At 32.3% G+C, this 26786-nt stretch overlaps 1 protein-coding gene across 2 annotated transcripts in view; it reads right to left on the bottom strand.

Annotated features, from left to right (window-relative positions):
• Positions 1–26786, bottom strand: part of LOC127848701 (heat shock 70 kDa protein 12A-like) — a 155175-nt gene that overhangs the window by 91441 nt on the left and 36948 nt on the right. The gene's annotated exons all lie outside the window — the stretch shown is intronic.

Genomic DNA, 26786 nt, shown 5'->3' with positions numbered 1-26786 from the left:
TCTCTGTTTTTCCCGGGCGAGTTATGTTGCATTTTATACACATCCTAGTTAAATAAATAATGTGTATTTTGGAGTTTATGTAAAGTTTATGCTTTGTTTGTGTGACAATAATATGTTTTACATACTTAAGAATGATTTGTTTTGTCCCTGGGTTTTGAATTAGCAAGAACTATGATCTGTTAATGCACTTGTCTACTTACATAAATCCTGTTGGTAAAACGGCTACAATAAAGGCGGACCGCCTTCTACATTTGGTGTTTGTTGTAATGTGTGTTGTCACTTGTTTGCTAGTAAGCAAAGAATTTATTTATTTTCGGACGAACAAAGTGAAGAAGAAAATAAGCTAACATATTTAACGACACAGTAACGGTGATTTCAAAGTTTCGAATGGTTTGAAATGTGTTCTTAATTTTTTATCAACACAATGATAATCGATCAGAATTGCTTTTTGATAAGTATTTAATGCGTATTTCAACAAATGAAGCGCGATGATGATGGTTGACATTCGACTGGGATGCTGCTGATGATAATTAAACCTGTGCCTGCTTCAATATAAAATATTCCAGTATTGTCCTTTTTAGAACTAGGTTGATGTCTGCGTTATTTGCTCTTACGACTGTGATTAGCTTAAACTTACGATTAAGTTAAGTTAAGCTGAGAAAAGGTATTTGGTGGTCCATGCCCTAGTTTCTTCTTTTATGCTTTTCATTAAACATGATGAAATAAAATGGGTTCTTGTGCAAATAAACTCCAACACAATTATGAACATTTTATGTTTCATAGTTTAATTTGTCCTATGCTTAACAATCACAAAAGTATTAACCGTACATTTATAATTTAAGTTCCTAGGCTATCTTTCCTTTCGATGTTCGCACTGCTTAGAGGTGTGTGAAAACTCGATATCTGATTGGCTAATCGGAAATTTTGATTGACAGGTGGCGACTGGTTAATTGTTTTAAAACATCAAAGCATACAAATTAAAAATTAAATCAAAATTAAAATTTTCAAAAAAAACGTTAGAATAGTGATTCCACTATTGACAATATCTTTACCTTTAATTATCAATATTGCATAATTATAACACTACATGAAAACGACTTTCGTTTTTGAAAAAAAAGTATATCTGGAATCAGAGTATCAAGTCGACATCTGCGTTATGATATTCTAAGGTAATATTTGGAAATCGGGACGCTGGCGGAAAGTTGTCAAGCCACTGTCTTAACCGAATAGGTAAAATACAGTTTGTATCAAAACTTTGTGAAAACTTTAAAATGGCGTATTCGCTCTTTGATTTTAAACTGATTGAGCTACAAGTCTTGTGTTAAAAAAATCGCACAAGAATATAACACGTTTACTCAAGTTTATAGTTAACGAATGCAAAACTAACGGGAATGTTTAACTGATGCGTAAAATAAAAGAGCTTTGGACGCATCATTACAAACGGTTATATTGGTAGTCATGGTGACTATATGCGGCGATGAGTTGCATAAATAAATAATAATTGTATATTTTAATTTACAATAATAATGTTGCCCACTTGTTATAAAAAAATAATATTTGAATATGAAAATTAAAGTCATTGAAATTCTCTGAAGAAGTTTCAATGTATAAGCTAAATAAATGTTGGCTGATCTGAAAAAAGTATCGTTAACCCTACTTATATAAGACAAAAAGAGAACCAAAATATTCTTGTATAAACATTTACTTTTCCATAACGTTTTGGAAGTGCAATATTTTAATTTCAATATATATCCCATTAGCAATCAACATGTAGCTATCTCTAAACGACATGCCCAGGATGCTACATATCGAACATGCACTACTCAGTACACAAGCATGCGTTCTTATTACACGACCTATGAATTGTCTAAGCCTCAAAACGTGCATACCAGGTAAAAAGCAGTTGTCTATGTTACATTAATATTCGCTTGAGAACCACTTCAAATCTTATCAAGTTTCTATCTAGTTAAAAATTCTCCAATTTTAACAAAATATCTAACAAGCAACTTCATGTTGTCATCGATCGTTGTAGGTTTACTTTACTGATTATATACTTTTCATGCCTGAAATGAGCAAACAGTAGCTCACGATGATCTTCGCACTTGAGTTGGGTATTAAAATAAGCAATATTCTTCACAATTAGGAATATTAGTTTATTAACGGTTGTTGTAGTGTTTTGTCTTGAAATATCTCTATTTTTTGCGGTATAAAGCAAAAGTTCGTGTAACGTCATATCCTGCGTGTGTGCTTGTTTTCTTTTGGTTCATATCATTAGGCGATGAATCGAAACGTACGGTGTGTTATTGTGTTGCCAAATGTAAAAGGCGGTAACTTTTTCTTACCCGTGTCTGCCAGGTAAATACGCATGGGCTTTCAATATTCATTCAAATGATATTTTGCAACTGTGTGCGCTTTACTTTGGGTCTGGATCCGCCTGGTACGACATATAATGCGTCATGCATTAATTGACATAGTCTGCATGATTAAACACACAACATGGTTTCCTTTTTCTACAGTTCAAGATGGTGCATACGAATGTTACATTATGTGACGGACTGTATTCAATAATACATAATACATGCAAAGGTTGCTGACACTGTCGCAGCTTTGAAAAGGGATTATTGATTATATAACAGCTTTAAAGGGGCCTTTTCACGTTTTGGGAAATTGACAAAAATAAAAAATAAATGTTTCAGATTCGCAAATTTTGGTAATAGTTATCATATTTGTGAGGAAACAGTAATATTGAACATTAACCATGCTCTTAAATATCCATTATATGCATCTTTTTACGCTTTTAAAACCTGCAAAGTTTACGTTGCAACGCGAAACCATTGAATAATTTGGAGAGTTATGTTGTTGTCGTTATATTTTATGATACTACGATGATTGCTTATATAAAGTATGAAATACATCAATCATTGTATGTGCACGAATGACCGAGTGGTCTAAGCGATTTACTTTTACTCCAGGGATCAAGTGTTCGAGCCCAGTTTAGGTTTACTTGTTTTCTTAAAACTTATTCTTGTTTTTACTGGAGCTTTTTGGATCCAATGTTTACATTTATCAATATAAAGAATTTAATGACAAACTTCATTACATGCCAAAATCTGTTAAAAGGCCCTTTTAATGAATAATGTTTCTATGAAGTCTTACATTTGTATTTATTTTGTGTTTTTGTCTAACGTCAAGAGTATCAGACGGTTAAGCGATGTGTCACCAAACTAGCAATCGTGAAGTTTCTATTGACTTTGGTAAGAATAAACCTGAATAAAAAGAAAACGGTCGCACATTTCTTTACCACATATAGCTGTCATCGACTCCCGATATCCCTAAACAACATGTTGCTATTCAAGAATTATAAAAATCGACTTATAAACATTCGTAAATATATTATATGACAACATGAAGATATTTATTTAAACACAGAAAGTGTTGCGACGAGTGTTACGTTTCCCGTGCTGAAATTGAGGTTAAAAGAAACAATTTAAAATTAAGTAGCCCACTGAATAAAGCATTAATCGAGTTAATTACTTGCAAAATGAACACGTATTAAGTTTTATGCTAATAGTATTGAAACGCGTCAGGTTAATGCTAACAAGCTATACACACAGCGGGCGAGGCGCGTCGCTGCGCGTTGTCTAACGAACACTCTGCTAATCGAGGTGTTAGCAACAAGATGAAACCACTGGAGTCTTTTTATCGTTACTTCAAAGTTATGCGTTGGATTGTTTTACTTTGCGGTGCAACAATAGATCAAAGAGACTTGATATTAAATTAAGCCTTTATCCTGTTTGTAATGAGTATTTAATCAGCGCGATTTTGTTTTATTGTCAGTTCATATCAATTGCCGAAAATACATTTTCTTCGAAAGAATGTAATTGTGTTTGATTTTTATTTAAGGTATGTTTTTGTTTGCGTAATCTGTATACATTTTCGCTGTTATGGATGCCATTATTACATAGAATTATTTATTCGGATAAAATGTGTTTTAATTTCCAGCTAGAAAAGACACTATTATTGAAAATAATTTTTATTAGTTTTAATGTATTAATACACCATCACAATAATTCCTATGTTTTGTCTAAGGGCACTTACACAGCCAAGCATAATTCGCGTTAAATGTAGTTTTTGTGATTTAAAAAAAAGGTTGTTTAAGTAGTATGGCAAGTTCAAAACTTGTGAACGTGAAAACACGTTTTTTTTACTTTCAAAAACAGGAAACACTTCAATAAACGGACATAATTGAAAGAGTTTTCATTTAAGGATGGGGAAATGTTTGTGGCCGCCATGATGTTGTCGTTGTTATATCTCGTTATGAATTTACTTCTGTGCACATTAACTTGCGTGCTGTTATGTTTTGATATTTTTAGAAAAAAATCTCTTTTTTTATTATTATATAAAACATTGTGGTGATAACAAATGTAAATCAGTTATATGTACTTTGCTTATAGTTACCGTTAGTCGCACGGATTACTTTTATAATCATATCTGAAAAGCTTGTAAGTGAAGTATTATATATAATAATTCAGTAGGGAATTTTGTTTAAATGGTCTAGGAGTGCATAGGCATAAAACACATACAACAAAATGTTGACATGCATTTCTTAAGTTGTTTAAAATGATTGTCAAGTTATAAGTGTAATGGAAAAATATTCGTTCCTGTATTAATATACCCTGTTAATATTTGAAATTATTTCGTCCTGTATTTTGAAGCAAAATGGTATATTGCCGATAATACAGACTAGAGGGTGTTGCTATGATTTTCTCACCTGGGTTTGTTGCGGAGTTTTAATGTTTCTATAATGATTCAGGTGTTTTTGACGCTCAAGGTGGGTGCATTTGTACGACGAAGTTTGACCCGGTGTGTGGGGTCGATGGCAAAACCTACGGGAACATGTGCCGCCTCCAATGCGCGTGAGTTTCGAATAAGTCAATGATATAACTTAGACATTGTTAAAATGGTGTAAATATTGGTAACGCAGTGCTGTCAACAAGGTCAAACACATATAAAAGTAACACATGCATGTTAAATTGGTCAGTAAATCAGTATTATGAACAATACCACAATATCGTTACGTGTATATGTTAAATATTTCCGTGTATTGTCACTTAATTTCATTTGAGATGATATAAGGAGATAATGTACATTATTTGTCAACCATTTGTAAAACATATGTATCCGGCATAAGGTATAAGGGCTTGAAATATGATTTACAAAATAAACCAATTTACTTCATTTACCAATGTACCTCTTAAACTTATTAATTCGACAGCGGTGTTCGTCTTCGAAGTCGAGGCGAATGTCCCCCAGTGACCAGATGCCCCTGTTCTAAAATATTGGCACCTGTTTTCGGCAAAGACGAACGAACATACAACAACCAATGTATACTAAAATGCAAGTAAGTGATATCCTTATAAAGTCGTTTTGGGCATCATTTGTGAATCCTTATTATAAAAAAGCAATATTTACAACATGTTGATAAATTGCTCTAAAATTTGTTTCCGTATGACTAACATTTCATAAAACCTAGTCAAACATTACTAAGTTAATTAAGGAGACACGTATGTACAAGTATACAATATAAAGACATGATGTCAACTGTGTATTACGTCTATATGTTTTCGTATGGTGTTGTTATTGTTCTTCTTGCAGTAAGATAATAATTGACTACAAAGGATGTTGTAAATAAAAAGAAGATGACTCGATCAAGTTTAATTGGACTTGAACATGCATTTTACTGCAACAATTCCTTAACTTTAATTTGTCACTTGTTTGCCTTAGTTAATTTTTTTATCATAAGGTATCTTGTGTAGATATTTTCTCGATAACGATGTTCGCCTTGCCAAGGTTTAAAACAACATATAAATTATTTCAAGCTAAGCACGATGCGTTATCCGAATGTACTTTCGAACACAGTGTTTAAAGTCATACTTTTTTATCTTATAATTCAATATTGTAGATATAGTGTTGTTTGTTTTGCTGTATTGTATAGAAAAGACAAGCTCATTGATACAAGAAATGATTCCTCTCATAATGCCTCATCAGTTTCCTTTCTTCTGTGTTTGATCGAGACAGTCGTAAACACAGTTGATAAGTTGGGTGGTATTGCAGAAATATCACGGCGGTCAGTTAACAGGGGAAGATTATTCGTAAAAAAAGATATAATGATTAGAACATACTGACCATCTGCTGTAGTAAAACCAATATTCATAGTATATTCATAGTGTCCATAAGTTAAATCCTTCGTTGAAATTCTCTACTCATGTATCGAATATCCTGAAAGAAATATAAATACATCGACTTTAATATTTAGTTTGATATTGAAGACATTGAGCGCATTGTTGACACGATCTTTTGGGTCAAAACGACGAGGCATTGCTAGAGCCGATATACTTATTAAGCGTACTCACAACCAATGCAACGGCGAGCGATTATTCACTACAGAATATTACAAATTCGTGGCAAATTTTTTTCGGAATTTATTCGGGCCTTCGTTAAAATGCATTTCAAGACGTGAAAAAATGTAGACGTCTTCGCAAAGCGTTGCTAAACTAGCGTTAAATCTTTAAGTCTCTTTCACACAGAGAAACACACACCGATATCAACTGCGTCAACTGGCGAAAATGACTTGAGAAATAGCCAATCCCATTTAAATATATACTTTGCGCATCGTTTACGGGTTGGTGACTTTTGCATCCGCAACGTTAAGGTTTGTTTGTCGGAAAATTTGAAGATGTCAACGAAGTGTGGAGAATATAAATGTCGTCAAGCATTCGTCAAAATGTTTGTATACGCTAAGTGGTATTATACTACGGAAAAAAAATCATCAGATTGTACTCCTTCAATTGATTTTCTTTTCGTTTATTAACATCTCGGAACATTTTCGTAACGATTTCGTCAGCAGATGTTATTAGTTTGCAAGAAATCGGTTTACAAATCAATGGATTTGGATATCAGGAAATCACACTGATCCCTAGACTAATCTTTGCGATGGTTTCCAAACTAGAACGAACATTAATAAATGTATGCGTTATTGCTACTTAAATGCAAATTTATGACAAATGAAGTGTATTCAAAAGTTGGTAGACGTTAAGAAAACGATCGACATACGTCAACATACGAATAATTAAGCAGCGTTACTAAGATATGCAAATCGCAACGCATACTTTAATGGAAATATCTGTTAAAAACTTCAGCTTTGCGAAGGCATTTTACTGTTCAGATGTAGAATGCGGAAACCGTAAAGTTTCGAAGGCATGATTTCTTCGAAGATACACAGCGCAATGATAATTGAATCCATGTGTGGCTGATATGGTCTACACAGAAGTGTTCAGCTGTATTTAAAATCCACGAGTGTACCTGACGTCTATTTGGTGGCAAAGAGTATAGAGAGCTCGTCGGAAATGGATTCAATAATCACTGCATCATCAGCGACGGCCCCCATTTTTCAATCACGAGTACATCATAATTTATGTCAAATGAGAATATCTTGCACCTTTAATATCGCTTGGCCTAACAGCGTGCCTGTTTGATTAAAATTAAGAGAGGGTCCGTCATCGACTTTTGAAGCATAACACCTGGTACAGAGAACCATTAGATCCATAACATAAACAAGCTGCAACTCTTTTCTATCTGGTTTCTGCCATAGAGTATACGAACATGAACTACTCAATTAAAATATAGCGTTTACTAGATAATAGAAAAACCAGTTTTAATTAACATAACCTAACTATGTGTTGTTATATCAAAATGATTAGGGGTCAAAAGACCAAACACAAAGATGGCTACCTTTATCCATTTACAAAATGTGTACCCCTATGGCAAGCTTGATGCAGCATTTATCCCATGTTCAACTTTGTTTACCCATTTTTACTTCCTGGCATATACAGGTCAAACATGTAATGGCTTTAGATGTACTCAACATTGATTTTGTAAGGATAAATATCACCATTTTGATTTTCGTCTAGTTCTGTTTCCTTCCATGATGAGTTAAAAATCTGAATGCGACATATAAGATACATTTATTTAACGCCATCCCCCTTTTCCATTTTAAATCAGTTGGTGTAAGCAGTTATTTGTCGATAGACATTTTTGATATACTAATAAAGGAACGACCTAATTAACAACAAAATTATTCTTGCAAGTAAAAACGTCATTTTCCGTCGAACAATACGAGAATAAGGCACCACAATTGTAAGATATAACATTCTTTTAAGTCACTGATACTGTTCTCAATCCGTCAATTGTTCAACCAACATTTATGGTAATGCATCGCATTATTCGAGTACATTGATTTAAAATGTTGAAATGTATTGTATGCATACATTTGAATTTATAGGGAATTTGTGGGGAATGATGACATAAGCGTCGGTAAGCATACGAGAAACTATATGGACAACAAGCCCTTAGCAAAGAGGCCAGGCCAGTATTTTGAACTACTTGTTCATCACGGCTACGAGTGGTACAGCTAAAGCATTTCGCCCCAGAAGTCAATTCCTTTATTTAGCAAACGACCATTTTACAGAAGTTGTTTAATTTAATGTTTGTTGAATGGGTTATCATGTGGCAATAGTTTTCTTTATGTAATTACACATTCTTCTAACAAAAGTTGTCCCAAAGTCTATCATCAGTGAGGCTTATAACCACGACGATAAATTACCAAAATATGCCGAATGCAAGTGTTAACCTGGAGGGCAGAGGAGATGATCTACTTCCCCTAGACTTTCTGAGAAATCTCAAATTGAAGGATACAGGTCCATTTATATCAAGATTCGAAACACAGCAACCCCAAATGCGGTCAAGTATAGGAAATACCCAAAAGCAAACCATGATGATTCCGTAAAAGCTATTGGAGTTCTAAAGAACTAGGCGGGAGAGATTACAACATGTTAAAATGAATTTTTTATTCAGTCATAATTATTTACAAATCTACTCAAAACTAAAGCCCAACACATATTTTTAGTTTTACAACCTTTTCCAATATGCTAATTCTAAACCAATGCATGCTTGATGATGTTATGCGAACACATGCTTTTATATATATGCAATTATGTTCCATAAATTGTGTCAGGGGACAGTGGCTTGTATATCACAATAAACCTTTGTTGTTGTAGTTGTTGTTGATTTTCACCCCGATGTAAAAGATGATCCTACGAAGAAAGGTATAATGATTATCTCAACAAGTAACAGAGCTTAAGTTCGCATATTTGAGCGTTAAATCGCTAATAAAACGCGCAGTAAGTCTTTACGCGACTCAACGCTTCATTAAGTCTGAGAAAAACAGTTCGTTACACTTGATTGTCATTAGTGTCACATTTTTCCTCTGCGTTTGCTGTTCCGAAAAAATTAATTCATGTTTTGGTCAAAATAAGCCTCTACCGATACTAGCATAACGGCGCTTTAAATTATTGGCTTATCTTTGTTATAGCGACGTAAAACAACATAAAATGACACACATAATTTTAATTTCCCGCACGAAGCCGAAAACAAGCTGACCATAGTTTGACCGTTTTAGGTTCAAACATAATTGTGAAACATTTGGACCTGAAATACAAATCATGCCAAAGTGATGTGTACAGTTCAATAGTAATAACATAATATGTAATATTTTGATATGTGTCAAATCACAATCTATTCTGGTTGACTAGTTATTTCGTTTCAATGGTGTACTTATATGATTTTTCATAGAATTGTTACCATTAGTTTGTTATTTCGTTTGCATAAGTAACAAAGTTATTAACACTGTAACATAGTTCGTGGAGAACACAATAAACCTAGACAATTCCATTTCTGTTTGTATAGTGCTTTATTTGTGTTGATTAAATTCTGATACAAACGCTTTCCAATGTTCTTACAATATTCTAAACGACATGATATATGTGGCCGCCTATCGGCCCATAACAACTACAAAGTTGGGTGTCCGATATGCCCAGTAGTGTGCATGAAACTGTGTGGTTACTCAAATCAAAATATAGATATATATACAATGAAACAGTTTATTGTATGGGAAAAACCCAAAAGCAAACCATGATGGTTCAATAAAAGCTATTGGAGTTCTAAAGAACTAGGCGGGAACGATAACAACATGTTAACATGCATTTTTTATTCCGTCATAATTATTTACGAATCTACTCAAAACTAAAGCCCAACACATATTTTAAGTTGTACTACCTTTTCCAATATGCTAAATCTAAACCAATTCATGCTTGATGATGTTATGCGCACACATGCTTTCGTATAAATGCAACTATGTTCCATAACTGGTGTCAGGGGACAGTGGGTTGTATATCACAATAAACCTTTGTTGTTGTTGATTTTCACCCCGATGCAAAAGATGATCATATGAAGAAAGTTATAATGATTATCTTAACAAGTAACATAGCTTAGATTCGCATATTTGCGGGTTAAATCGCTTATAAAACGCGCAATAAGTCTGTACGCGACTCAACGCGTCATTAAGTCTGAGAAAAATAGTTCGTTACACTGGGTTGTCATTAGTGTCACATTTTTCCTCTGCGTTTGCTGTTCCGAAAAAAATATTTCATGTTTTGGTCAAAATAAGCCACTACCGATACAAGCAGAACGGCGCTTTAAATTATTGGCTTATCTTTGTCATAGCGACGTAAAACAACATAAAATGGCATACATAATATTTTAATTTCCCACACGAAGTCGAAACCAAGCTGACCATAGTTTGACCGTGTTAGGTTCAACAGAATTGTGAATAATTTGGACCTGAAATACAAATCATGCCAAAGTGATGTGTGCAGTTCAATAATAATAACATAATATGTAATTTTTGTATGTGTCAAACCACTATCTATTCTGGTTGACTAGTTATTTCGTTTCAATGGTGAACTTATGATTTTTCATAGAACTGTTACCATTAGTTTGTTATTTCGTTTGCACAAGTAACAAATTAATTAACACTGTAACATATTTCGTGGAGAACACAATAAACATAGACAATTCCATTTCTATTTGTATAGTGATTTATTTTTGTTGATTAAATTCTGATACAAACGCTTTCCAATGTTCTAACAATATACTAAACGACATTATATATGCGGCCGCCTATCGGCCCATGACAACAACAAAGTTGTGTGTCCGATATGCCCAGTAGTGTGCATGAAACTGTGTAGTTACTAAAGTCAAAATACAGATATAAACAATGAAACAGTTTATTGTAACGTGTGCAAATTCTGACGAGCCGTGTTCAAAGGCATGTGCCTAATAACTGCAACGCAAATATGACGTATGCAATAGACATTTAACAAATACATACGGAATTGACCGATGTTTTGACAAACAAGGTAAACATGGACTCGTGTCCGGTACTTATTGACGTTTGATACCCGAGGCAATGAAATGTTGATCTATGCGTGACTGCCTATTGAAGATCGTATGACATTGTGTTGATACTAATTTCGATTATTATATTATTTCAATAATGTCCAAGATATTCCTTACGTTACACAACCTCCCCTCTTAATTTGATTTTTTTTTAATTTTATGATGTAAAAAATCTTTTAAATTAAACTACTGAACTACGAAGTACATGAAAATATCGTTGACACAAACACATTTATGATGAAAATCTGCGGAGAACAATAAGATGTTGCCGAATGTTTCTGTTGAAATAAATAAATGTGGCAATTGTGATACAATGTTAATGTCAAAAGTACGCGGGATTGTTCATAAAAAAGTCCACTCGTATCAAGGTATCACTAAAATCACTTTCGACGACACGTGAAATGTCCATTAAACAGTCCACTCAATGTATGATACTCATGATGATTCAAAATTTGGATCAATGACGTCAATGTTGAATCCACGTTGAAGTCGTCTTTTGCGTAATCTTATCCTCGACGGATACATCGTCGTCGAAGATATCGGTATGTCGATGACTTGTTCTACTTCTGTGTCAGGGCGTTAAGATCTTGATCTAGATCTCAAATGCGATATGTACGCATGCTGCTCAGGCATCCACGCCAACGATGTCAGAGTTGCTGTTTTTCTCCTTAACTTGTATCGCATCGGCAAATCATTAAGGGTAATTACATGAAATGATAAATGGGCCTTATGTTTACATATATATACTTATACTAAAATTGTTGCATTATCACTCAGAGCACTTATCACACCTATGACAAGATATCCCTAACAAAAAATAATGTGCGAGAGAAACGCTATTCTAATTACGCAAATTAATTGGGTTCTACTTAAAATATACGCATGTGTCTATTCAATAAAATCTATTGTGCTTTATTATTCTTATTTAATTAGACTTTTTTTATTCAATGTAAAACTTACAATGTAAATATGTGCATGCGCAAGAACAAAAAGTGATATCATACAGCAGTAATAATGTCAAACATATTATACATGATATGCTAGTATATGCAGTGTTTTTTTGCTTTGGTTGCCTGTGATATATGTTGTTATTTTTAAATGTAATAATCAATACTATAGATGAGTTGTGTAAAGAGGGGTAAAAGACAACTGGACTGGATTATTAAAGTTTATGTGTTTCCATTTTTGTTAAAAAAATGTTAAGTGTATCGTTGTTGAGGGCTATTTCTTTTTCAATTTAGATCTTTAGTTTTACATAATTTATAAAACAGTTCAAAGTAGGTGTTTGTTTTTTATATTTCATGCTGAATATGAAATATTTCATTAATATAACAATGTAGTTCACAGTGTTCACAGTGTTATTAATTTCTTGTATTTTAAAAGTATTTACACCGAAGCTGATATTTAAGAGATGCAGTTTTACTTTTAATTGTTGTTTCTCTAGAAATGTTGTCAATTGGTTCCATAGAGTTTGAATATGTTTGCACTCACAGAATAGATGTTCTGTTGTTTCAATGTGTTCGCTGCGTATATCACATACATTTGTATTGGATAGGTTGCATTTAAAAATATATTTATTTGTAGCTATGATTCTATGGACATATTTATATTGAAAATTTCTCAGTGTGCTTTCTATAGTTGTTTTATATGGCATGATACATATTTGTTTCCAATTAAATTCTTGTTATCGAAGAAGGCATGATACATATTTGTTTCCAATTAAATTCTTGTTCTCGAAGAAGGATTTGCCATTTATTTTTAATTTTGTTGGAGTTTTCTGCAGGGTTTTTAATTTTTAGTGTGTAAAATATTTTGTTCGTTTTGTTTTGTTTTGCAAGTATGTTTTCTACGAATAATGAGTACATGATGTGTAATTTGTATTGATTTTAGATTTAATATGTACGGGTATGCTTTCAATTGATGTGTAATACATTAGGAAATTGCTTGAAGGTATTCCGTATATGAAACATATATTATCAAAAGAATAGAAGTCTTTAATTCTGTAATCGTACAATTGGTCGACATATTTAATGTTTTGTTCAAACCAATCTTTATAGAAAAACGTCTTATTGTTTGAAGGTATGTCTGTATTGGTCCATAAAATAGTTTTACTGTTGGTTTGGGTTTCTAGATTATGAGTAACATTACTCCATGCTGGTAGAACACTAGATAGAAATATGTTTTCGTTTGCAATTTCATGTAAAATATTATTGCTGATTTTACATTCAAAAAGTAAGGAGTCACCATATTTTTTAGAATTTTCTAGTAGAATAATTTCCATTTACTCGCATTGGTATTATCTATGTATCTTTTAACCCAGCTGCATTTGATTGCATTCAAGAATGAGTCAATATCCGTTAATTTGATACCTCAACTTTTTACAGATTTAATTAACTGAGTTCGTTTAATTTGATCAGGTTTACTGTATCATATGAAATTAAATATTGCTGATTTTATATCGTTAATAATACCATTTGGTGGATTTGGGCGAACTGTTAGTACATAAATAAATTTAATGAGTGCAAACGTTTTCAACACTGTTTTTTTTCGATTAGTTTACGGTGTTGCCATGATTTTAAGCAGTTTTTTTAATTTCTGTAAATTAGGCAGTATATATGCTAGGACTGTTTCGTCTCATTATTTGTAAATGTAATTCCTAACGTGGTGGGGTCATCTGATGTCCAATTGAATTTCATTTCTTTTTATGATGGACATTACTTTGTTTTAGTTTACCTACTCGTAGCACAGTGCACTTAGTTTTGTTTAGTTTAAGACCCGATGTCATTTCAAAAAGGGTTATCGACTCTATTAGGTTATGTAATGAGTCACTATTGTCATTTAAGATATAAGTTGCATCGTCAGCAAATAGGGACTGTTTAATTTCGTCGTCATGTTCTAACGATATGCCATTTATATGTTTATTTGATTGGATGTGATGTGATAGAAACGCGATGCATATGATAAATAGCGATGGTGAAAGTGGACATCCTTGTCGAACCCCTCGTTCGATGTTAAAACTGTTTGAAAAGAAGCCAGTATTAATAAGTATACTGTTAATATCGGTATAGAACGGTTTGACCCATTGAATGAGACTTTCACCGAAGTTCATATTTTCTAAGCAAGAGAACATAAATTAATGATCAAGTGAATCGAATGCCATTTCAAAGTCTGCAAAGAATATTGGACCAGAATTATTTGAATTGTTGAAACCAGATTGAGATCTTGAAGTGATTGATGGTAATATATGTTTTATTCTGTTTGCTATACTTTTAGTTGCTATTTTATAATGATTGTTCAGTAAGCTTATCGGGCTCCAGTTTGACAAGGATTCTAAGTTTTTTCCGGGTTTGGGAATTAGTGATATTATACTTTGTTTTTGAAGCGTGGTTAAACTTCCGTTGTTAAATGAATAATTTTGTGAATTAGTTAAATGTGTTTTAATATCGTTCCAAAATATTTTATAAAACTCGATAGTGATGCCATCAGATCCCGGGCTTTTGTTATTTTGCATTTCTTTAAGAGCTTTAAGAGCTAATCCACATTCATATTCAGTCAGTAATCCGTTACATAATTGTTTTTCCTTTTCATTTAAAGCATGATGTGTTTTTTTAAAAGGGTGTTATTTTCGACATTCTTTCGTTTGTAAAGGTTTTCGCAATGTAGGCGTTGTTCTTCTAGTATTTGATTACTAATTGTTATGTCTTTGCCATTGACTACTAGTTTGTGTATAGTTTTTTGTTCGCTTCTACGATTTTCAATGTTTTTAAAGTATTTTGTATTTTTTTTTTCATTCTGTTCAACATGTTGTGTTCGCGCTCGAAGTATAACGCCATTGAGGTGTGTATGATAGATTCCTTCTAATATTTGTTTTTTTAAGCAATTTCATTTTCAATGGCGGTGGTATCATTTGTGTTTATTTCATGCAAGTGTTTCAATGTCTTTTATTGTTTCAATTTCAAGTTTGTGTGTTTCTTTTTGTTAGAATGATGTGTATCTTATTGTTGTGTTACGTATATTATCTTTAATTATTTCCCATAAGATGTTTGGATTTGCATCTTTGTTGTTTTGAACTGTATTGGTTATTTCCTGTTTTATTTGTGTTTCTACTTATTGTATAAAATTGCAGTGTTTCGTAAAATTTGGATTCATCTATGTTAGGGCCGTAAACGTGTATTAATGTTAATTGTGTTTCGTGTATTTTATATCTATACTTGCTTGTCTGCCAATTATTATTTCGTTAAAGTTATCCACTGTGGTCCCTGTATCACTTTTGATCAGATAAGCGATTCATTGTTTTTGTGTGCATTGTCCACTAAGATAAATATCTCCGTCCCATTCATTTTTCAAGGTTTGTGCTTAGGTAAGTGTTAGGTGAATTTCCTGTAAAAGACTTTTTTTTCGTCTAACTGAAAATTTTAGTGCATTTGTCTTTGTTATTAACCCCTTTAACATTTAGAGTACATATGTTAATACTCTTCAAAATTATAGTTAAGTAAATGGTAGCTTTGTGTGCGCCAGTCCAGTTGGCTGTTAGTACCGTTTGCAAAAAAACCAAAGACAACAATTTATAGTTAATGATCTACAGTCTAAACGGTGTTTTGAACAGCATCCAACAGACATTCTAGTTTCAAAGGTAACAGCGATATTGCAAAAGAATCAAAGAACAAAAGATAAGCATCTAGACATAATACATATATCTACAATCATGTTGTATATGAACAACACGCTGCAGTAAATAACGCTATTATAATGTAAAATGTCTAAAAAGAAATGCGAACAACAACAACAACAAAACAAGTAAACTGCACACAGGCCAATGTTTTAACTTTAACAATAGTATGGTAGAACGGGTATCAGCTTACTAATTTACAAGAGTTTCCAAAAAGTAATAAGTGTGACGAAAGAAATAAACAAACTCAGACTCATTCTATATGATTACAAGTATACCAAGCTGAAAATTGTAATTGATTTTTTAAGGCAGTTGAAAAAAAACTTTACAAAAATGTAGATTATTTGATCTAAAAACATCACTTTTAGTTGAATACAATGTGTTACTAGTATATTACTAGTGTTATCAGTATAAATTTCTACTGGACAAAAAGGTTGTTGTTTAGGCTGTTTAAAAAAAATAATATTTTAAGTAATTAAGATGTGTAGTTATGTAAACATCAAGATTTTTAAATACAGAAGGAATATATATTTCACACAGCTACATATTTACTGTACATATTTTGCATTTTGTTTACCATTATTTACTACAATTTTTATGTTAGCATAGAATAGTTTTTTCTCCCTGCTTAATACAATTTGTTTAACAGTATAACTTTGTATATATAAATGTTATAATGAAAGTTTGCATTTACATAAACAAGTAAGATACAAACAGTGTTTGTTTAACAGCATACAATTTGTATATATATATATATATGTTATAATGAAAATTTGCATGTACAGGTATACCAAACTGACAATTGTAATTGATTGTTTAAGGCAGTTGATAAACGTCTTTAAATATGTAGATTCTTTGATGTCAACATCACTTTTAGTTGATTACAATGTGTTACTAATATGTTACTAGTGTTACCAGTATACATTTCTACTGGACAAAAAGGTGGTTTTTAAGCTGTTTTGAAAACAAAATAATTAAGATGTGTTGTTATGTAAACATCAAGATTTTTTTAATACAGACGGTATATATATTTCAAACAGCTACATATTATTATCTATGCACTGTACAGATTTTGCATTTGGTTTACCTTTATTTACTACAATTGTTATGTTAGCATAGAATAGTTTTTTCTCTCTGCTTAATACAATTTGTTTAACAGTATAAACTTTGTATATATAAATGTTATAATGAAAGTTTGCATTTACATAAACAAGTGAGATACAAACAGTGTTTGTTTAACAGTATACAATTTGTATATATATATGTTATACAAATTGCAGTTTTGAACATATTGAAATACACATCACTAGATCATAACAGTTTAAATTACACAAAATTGATCAGTAACAAACTAACATTGGTATGAAATTTCAACTAAGGAGGCAAGAAAAGGCATATTGAAAGACACATTACTAGATCATAACAGTTTTTAGTTCAAATTACACAAAATTTATCAGTAACAAACTAACATTGGTATGAAATTTCAACTAAGGAGGCAAAAAAGGCATAATAGCAGTACACACTTATAAAACATTGGTTGATACTTATTGGTTTTATTTGTTACATGAAGTATCATTTATCTATTTATACGCAGTGTGTCTGAATTTGAGTTTTACTTCTAATAGTATTAAAACAAAAGCAAGGTATAATTTAAACTAAAATGTATCTAGTATATTAATAATATATATGGTGTGATGATTGGGATTTCAGAAGGTTGACAATTTGAATATTTATTAATTAAATGCTTATCTTGCACATGAACACATTTAGCTTCAGTCGAAAGCGAAATAGAAGCCTTAATTACATACGAATTGCTATATTAAGATTTGATTAATTGTGTTATGTGGAACTGATTTTATTTTGAGACAAAGATGCAACACATGAACACATTTAGCTTCAGACGAAAGCGAAAAAGAAGCCTTATTTACATATGAATTGTTATATTAAGATTTGATTAATTGTGTTGTGTGTAACTGATTTTATTTGAGACAAAGATGCGACAGCGATAAGAGTCACTCAACAAATTAACAGCTAAAATTAAGTTGTTAATTCAACGTTACAGTTTTTTCCATGTACATAAGAACATTATAGTAAAAGGTATAATATACATGTTTATATAAACCTGTTGTTTTTTTATTGCTTTTGTTGTCATTGTTTTTAAAGATATATTTTTAATTGATTCTTATGTCTTATCTCTAATTTATAATGTATATTTGAGATAAGAAGAAAACTGATACTTGTGAAGTTGTGTATATCTCTAATTTTATAAAATATATTGGGAAAGAAACAGCATAGGTAAACAACAACAAACAAAACAGCAATAAAGAGAAACATTCGTGTTTCTTTGTAGCGAAAACAAGAACTGGATAGTTTAGTGATTATTAAACTGTTAACGAGAACTATGATTAAAAGCATATCCGGTACCGTCTTTATGAGTATAGTATAAATACATCTTTGAAAATAGACTAATCAGAGCTTTTTACGTACCACACGACGAAAGAACAGCGATAATTCTTCTATCTGTACCGTAATTCACAAAAATACATTGATATGATTTGGGGTACTATTTGATTTATTTAATGAAGAAATACATCACTAACCATCGTTTTTGTTATTTTTGATTATAATCATGGTAAATTTATAAGCAGGGGATGCAACTTTTCTATACCACGGAAAAAAACTCACACCAGTACGGTTTGCCAAGGGAGATAGAAGAGTTGACTTGTAGTTAGCAGAGTAACCTTGCATTTAGTGATCGCAATTTATATTCTAGATAGCGCACAAGTTTATTGAAATTAGAAAATCACGTATAACGTGTAAAACAATCAAAGAGTCAAAGAGTACAATTTAAACCGGCTTAATCGCCCATGGATTAGGTACTGTGTCGATCGCACGCATTCTATTCTTACAACTTAGTTACGCTTTTGCGGCGAATGTTTTGGTTCTAATTTTGCACTTGTTCGACGCTTTGGGAATAGCTTTTCTTTGGCCATGATTTTTCAAGCCAACTTTTGTAATCGGCATGTTTATTTGCACTGCTTGCTGGTTTCCCTTGAATAAAACATATATGTTTCCCTCGAAAGACCACGCCCTTTCTACGTTCTGAGGATCCTTAAGGCGCGTTGAGGCAAGCACTTCCGCATTTAAGTTGGTCAAGTCTTCGTTCACAAATATGCTGAATCCTTTGAACCTTTACGAGTTTCCCACTATGTCAACTTTTATATTCCGGCGAAAGAACTTGATAATTATAGGTCTGTTTTCCCCCTGTTTGAATTTACCCAGCCTGTGCGCAATATCTATGTCGCTTTCGTTGATGGGGATGTTCATGTACCTGTTTACAAAGGAGACAACCTGTTTTGTCACAGCTATCGAAGATTATCGGTCTTGGTCACCGGGGACGCCTGTCATTCACAGATTATTTCTCCTGCTATATTGTTCTGCGGTGTTTGCAAGTTCTTCGTACTTTTTCGATTCTTTATTCTTTTCATTCACCGCTGAACGGATTTCAGTATTTAGTTTTTCGATTGGTGTGTCTTTTGATTTTATTTCTGTTTCAAAAGATTCAATATAACTTTTTTGCTCAAGAACAGTCCCTTCGAGAATTTCAAGCCTTTTGAGAACTGATCCAAGTAGTTTCTCCTTTAACTGTTCAACAGTTTCTTTGATGATATCTCTTATAAAAGGCGTATCGTCTTTTGTGAGGACTTTTGACAATTTTGCGCTTATTTCATCAAGCTGATTTGATAACATTTTTAGATTGACTACCTTTTTCCCTTGGTACACTTTCGGTTTACGCTTCGATCGGTTTTTTATTTGGTTTTTTTTTTGTATCGGGCTTTTAAGTTTTTTTTCTTACGCTTAGAGTTTGTTTCGCTGGTACTATTGTCAAAAAAATGTGTTCTCTAAGAGGCTTGAGTTTGTATTTGTAGCCTCGCTTGCACTGGAGAAATGTATTCGCCTATGCATCGCTATATTCTACCGCCGACTAGAGGTATTTTTTCTGAACGTTTTACTTCTTACTGGCTAAGGTAATTAGTATATGTACATTTCAACTCTATAGATTGCTCATGCGTGACGGATTAAAATTGCCATAACTTTCCCGTGCATATCGATTTTCAATAACAGTAAATATATAGCAAACATTAAATATATACCCCATCCATAGGGGTTTACCGTTTTCAATAATTTATTCTATCAAATTCCTAAGAGCAATACATGTCTACATACATTTTTGGCAGCAAGTCTATTAGTCCATTTATGATCACTTTCCACACCCTCCACACTATCACTTGTCCTAATGTAGTCTTTCTTATAAAGGAACGAAAGAGAACAAACTACATGTAAGATCAAAACCAAAGATCGAGATATATACACAACACAGAGGCATTACACATAAGAGCTATTTGCTTATGAACACTGGTAACTGGCGTTTCAGTTATATACTAAAATATGACATTTTAATTTTACTCTTGACCCGGCAGTCAAGCAACATGACAATACAGTATCAAAATTGGATGATAACATCCTCTATACTTTTACATAACTAATAAAAATACGTTCAAAACACACTTCGCTATATACACACATTTTGAGGTCTTTAAAAGTGTCTACATTTATTTTCTCTGCTTTGTAGTCCGTTATGCATTTATTTACATGTGTTCAGTCATTGCCTCTAAGCAAGTGATAATAGTTTTCATTATGGCGCTTTTTGAACGTGTAGGTTATTTTCAATTTTCGATTTCTATGATTGAACGCTATCGCGTCGATTTGCATCTGATCATCTGTTGAAGCAGTTGCAAATCTACGTAAAGCTGAGTTTTGTGAATTATTGTTGTCGTAATTATTTTTATCTGATTCACTGGAGCTTGAATATTTGTCCCCGAATTGTTTGTTTCTTAAATGTTTTTGCCATTCTGCAAGTGGAACATTATCAACATCAGCAGTATTATCCCTAATCTGACGGGTCTGTTAAGTAATAACAGGCAATCCACGTACTGACGTACTTGAGTCGTTATCAGATGATGAGTCTTCTGCAAATGCTAAATTTGCTTTTCTAAGTGGGCGCGCTAATGGTTTATCTATCATTGGCCTGGTCGTTCATCGATATAAGCGTGTCTAATCTGTTCTGCGTGTACTTTAATAGTAGATTTGTCTAATTGATTATTTATGTCAAGGGTGATTTTTTGGTTCAATTAAACGATAATATGGTATCCATTCACTTTCTAATTTATTGTATACGCTAAAAGTTTGAATAGTATACTGGGTCATTTATTTCAAATATAATGTCTTGTGCATTTTTATTTGAACATTCAGCGCGTTTACGTTTAGATTTCTGAATTTGGGCACATACCTTTTTAAATGAGTTGTGTTGTTCTTTTAATATTATTTGATGGTAATCCTCACCGTGATAGTTACATCTTTGTTTTAATAAATTATCAAATGGAAGAAAAGGGTCTCTATCAAAAACTAAGAAGAACGGTGTATATTTCGAAGTCTCGGACGTACTCAATCTCGGTTTATTGCTTTGATACAAATTTCGATTATTACATTAATTCAATTATGCCCCAAATATTCGTTACGCAACAACACGAGTTAGCTTTGTCGATACTATTTCTTAAAAATTCGTTCCGACGACAGACTAAGTCGTCAACGTCAGTTTTTCGAACGACATAAAACGTGACATATAGCGACTGATATATCAGCGGAGACTTAGTATTAAATAACGGCGAAGCTTGATTAGCCGTTTGTTTATTTGTTCCGAGCCTGTTATATAACTAAACGATGATGCAGTAACCTGTTGTTATCTGTTCATCATACATCCATGCCACAATTTATAAACAACAAATTAATTAAATCGCTATGACGCTGATTTTTAACGGGAATGAATATGTTGTTTGCAACGTGTAAATCACGACGTCATAAGCACTTGCGCTTAACATATGTAAAATACGTTTGTTGGCTGTTTTTTGTTGGAATTCGATTGTATTTTTTTTATCTTGGCACTAAATTATTTGTCTTGTTAAATCTGAATAGTTCCAGATGATTCCGAGAAACACGACATGTCAATAGTGACCGATATTGCACCAAAAAGCAGAGTCGTATCGATTTTTTTTACTTTAAATATTGTGGTGCAGATGTATGATACACATAAAAGCCGGTTACGTTAACGTTGTGTAATATATATGTAAAACGCCTGTGCAATTCTCATCGTTATTTTATTATGAGGCTCACTTGATATTTAAAAAAACGATAGGACCGTAATGTGTTATTCTTTGTACATCATGTTCATTTTAATTAGGCAGATATCAATGCAGTGGCATGTTAAAAACACGCCGAAAATGAAACAAAAAATACAAACACAACAAAACATGTCAGGTCAATATTATTGAAGTATGATGAGGGCATTGTTAATTGACATCTGAGCATTGATTCAAGCGTGGGAGACAATGTATAGTTAAATAAATCGTTCGCTGACCTCCCTAATTTAATCACACTTATAGCACCAGCCAAATTCACAATAGTTTAATGCATTGCAAATAGCATCAACTAAATGTAAAGATTACATCATTATACTATATTAATTTCGCCCCGAAAATCCGTATCTATGTTTATATGGAAAATATATCAACAAAGACCAGGATAACACGGAATGGCAGAGTTACTACTCTTGACATATAAAATTAAATTCATTGTAGAAATGGTTTGGCTAAAACGCAATTGTTACATAAGTTATTACACTTGTTCTGTTAAAACATTACATATTTCGTAGATTTGGAATTTCAAATTTGTTTCTTTTAAGTGACCATAACCTTATGTTTAATTTTTTAGCACGGATCTTAACTTGAAATTCAAATCCTTGTAATCTTCATCATCACGAATATTAAATAAACTGCAAACGCATGTTTTATTTCGCATGTACGACGAAAAATGCAATAAATTTACATTTTTGTGTACGTTCAATTTATTTTATTTATTCGAAAATGTGTGTTAAAGTTACTTTGTTTGTATACTTCGAAGATAACAATGTGATTTTAAAAAATGTATATGTATTTTTATTTAGGTCAGTCTTTCTTTTTACTAAAATGTATACACATTTAGTAAAAAGAAAACTGGTGTATATTTATAATTTAGGAATTATTAACAATTCTTGTGTGAGCCGGTTATGTTTATTTACAGGCTAAATAATTATAGTAAACTAGTTTAATGCAGGTATATTACTACTATATTTGAAACTTGTCTATAAGCCCTCGGTAATTGGTTATTTATATGACCTTTACAACAATTTTATAAACCGGGTGAACACACGTCTAACGTTAACAATATTACTTTGGATGGAAACAGACAAACAGCATTTACACTGTTAGCCTAACATTCTCTGTTCCGAAAAGTGAACAATATAACTATGTTTAATGTATGACTGAAACGGTTGAACTATCATACAATTTAAAACATTGTAAACTGTTATTCAACATCGTTAAGTCAAAGGTTACAATGATTGACTATTTCCCAACAAACTTGAAAGAGCTAACCTGTGATTTAAAGATTTTTACATTCTTGTAACTTAAAAGAACAAGCGTTTCTACTCTCGGCAGAGTGTGAATAAACGTATTTATACTCCAACATTAATCGTAACAAAATGAATACTGAGTGGTAGAGATTGGAATCCTTCGAACTATTCCCTTCTGAGCCGAGCGTAAGTTTCATTTCCTTGGCTAAACACTGGTTTTTACGACGGTAAAGGAGAGAGAGAGTTGATTTTATCTGTTGCCATTAATCATTCACACTTAAATGCTAAGCCAAGAATGTTCGTGTTACTCACAAGGCTTGTGTGTTTTGGGGAATTACGTGAAGACTAACAATATTCTTATTCATAAAACAGGCTTCAGGTTAAACAAGGAAAATGCTGATACTGAAAACATTAAACATAGGTCAGGTGTTTGGAGCGAACTAGATCGATTTGCCTGCGGTAAGTCACATAATTTGGTTAAGATGGTTAATGTTAGAAGCAGCGATACGCCAGATTCTAAACACAGGAGTCGGGCAGAAATCCCAGAAAGAAATGGTCAATATTCTAGCGAAAGAAATGTTATAGAGGTTAATTAGAACATGGGATATTGCGATCTGATATTATGTGTAATATTTGCATGGATTGCCTGTGTCGTATTTCTTTCAAGCCACATTGCGACATGTGAGGTCTGTTCTAAGGCCCTCATAATGTGCGCCATGTGTAGGGTTGTGATCAGGAGAACTATTCAATCCATAATATATTAAGGACGTATGCTGCAGTTTTAATGCAAATATTGCTCCACCTAGAATTTGATAATTGTTGGTATTTAGGTAGAAACATCTGTTGTGGATAGAAAAATAAAATAAAAATCATGGGTCACCGATGTTGTTCATTTTTTATTCGCACTTGAACAACAAGCATATTTCAGCACAAGAACAATTCACCAATAAGGTAATAGCATAAAAACTTGAGTAATTTAATGAGTTAAGTGTTGAAAACAACCTCTATTTATCACAAAACATGTAATACTGATTTAATTTGACTGCAATTTAAAAAAAATTAACATGAATCCATTGATTCATGTTTTTATCCATTTTTAAACATTAACAAAAACAACAGAATTTCTTATACGAAAATAAATAAAATGCATCAAAGTCATTTTATTTTTATATGCCTTCCTGCACCTAGATTTATTCCAAATTTACCTAAATATTTTATGAGTTATAACTGAATACAAATATAAAAAGAAAACAATAGGTCACCGAGGTCGTTTGTTCACAAAAACAGTTTAACTGCATGTATTAAAATACAATTTAAAAACACAGTGAAAAACATGTACATGGTGAAGGTCAAAACACATACTAGTACACGTATTGCTGTATGCCAATGAAAACGCAGATTTAAATGTAAGTGAAAACACAATTTATTTATAACAAGATTTGTAAAAGTAGGAAAATACATCATCCAACTCAAACAAAGAGGTATACAAAAAATTTAAAGGGGCATATCGACGGTATAAGTTGTAATTCTTGACATGACTTGGTCAATGTTTGTATGGATGCCAATGCAAAAGTAGATTTTAATTTAAGTGAAAAGACAAATTATGTGTTGCAAGATCAAACAAATATAAGTTTATACTGAACCAAACAAAAAGAGGTAATTGAATACATTTAAAGGGGCATACCACATTTTTTTGAAATTCGTGTTGTGACTTTACAATTTTATAGTTGTATGCAAATGTAGATTTGAATATAATGAAAATATAAATGATGTGTATCGAGATCATTACATTAGGTTAATTAAGTATTCAATTAAAAACAATACGAATACAATACACTTAAAGGCGCATATCAACAGTATTAATTGTATGATATGACTTCACCAATTCACGACATATCATTTGTATGAATTAATGTATATTAACGCAGTACCATATTATTGGAATTGCAAGAGAAATATATATGATTTTTTTTCTTCACAGTTTGTGTACGATAAAAATCTAATCCAACACAACTACAGCATTCTTAGGAAAACGTTTAATACCTTGCCGCATATAGATTTCATTCCAATTTAACCAAATGGCTCGTGGGCTATCAAAAAGATATATGACAACAGATAAACAAGCAAATTCGTTGAATTGATATCCCCCGCAAAAAAAAATTGTGTTTGTGACAGAGGGGCGGACGAACTTACGTACGGACGGACAAAGCCAATTCTATTTCCTTCGCCTTTAGAGGGGGATATTGATTAAGTCACCAGACTCTTTTGTTCACAATTACAATTCAAAATAAAACTCGCAATCAAACAAAACAGTTCCAACACATCACGACTGAAAATTAACTAAATAAATGAATATCCGATCCTGTTGGCTCAGTATAAAACTGGTCATTGTTCTGTCAAATGTTAGAAGAATACATCTTATTGAGAATCGAAAATCGATTATATACTTGTATTTTAAAGGCTGTTGTTTTCCCGTTTCAGAATACGGGCCTTTTCAAATTCCCCAATGCTACACGTACTCCCATGTCTTGTCTTAAGCATTTCAACGTGTCACAAAAATAAAAAAGGATTCCACTATATTTAGGTAGAAAGATATAGATTGCATTGCATTCGTGTAATATGACGTTATGTGTGTAGTATAAATGGGTTGCAGGTGCGGTAGCGGCGCACGTTCAAATACTTTGCTTAACGATTGACCAGCCTGTAAATGCCTTAGTGTACATCGATGTGTTTTTTAATCAATTGCTCACCAAAAATAAAAACAATGCTATTTTTTCCAATCATATTGGTAAGAAAAAAATTAATTAAGCGCAAAAAAATAAAAGTATCAAAGTAGTATATACACTTGTGGCAAGATGCACCACCATCCGCACATGGGTCAGAAGTATCACAGCGTCGTGGATGAATAAGTTTAATTTATCAGATATTCTTTGTTGTAAATTATCTCAAACAACACTACATAAAAGTTTATATCTTAAGCCGGTGTTTGAGAAATTAAAATTTTCCGATTTGTTTTTAAGCATAAGATGAAACTTGCAAAACGATTTTGATTATATTCTTTATATAAAACACAAATACTTTGATGGCATGTTTTAAATATATGATGATTCAATTACAAATTGCTTAATTTGAATGAAAGCTATCCGTTTTAAACAAGTCGTTCTTGCGACACAAACATTTTCAGTTATAAGGAAGTATTGACTGTTTTCCGTAATGAGATTCTTGATTGTTGTTACAAACACGCGATAAAAGAAA

Source organism: Dreissena polymorpha, chromosome 10 (genome assembly GCF_020536995.1).
Source record: "Dreissena polymorpha isolate Duluth1 chromosome 10, UMN_Dpol_1.0, whole genome shotgun sequence".
NCBI lineage: Eukaryota > Metazoa > Mollusca > Bivalvia > Myida > Dreissenidae > Dreissena > Dreissena polymorpha.
This window is presented reverse-complemented; position numbering and strand designations above follow the sequence as displayed.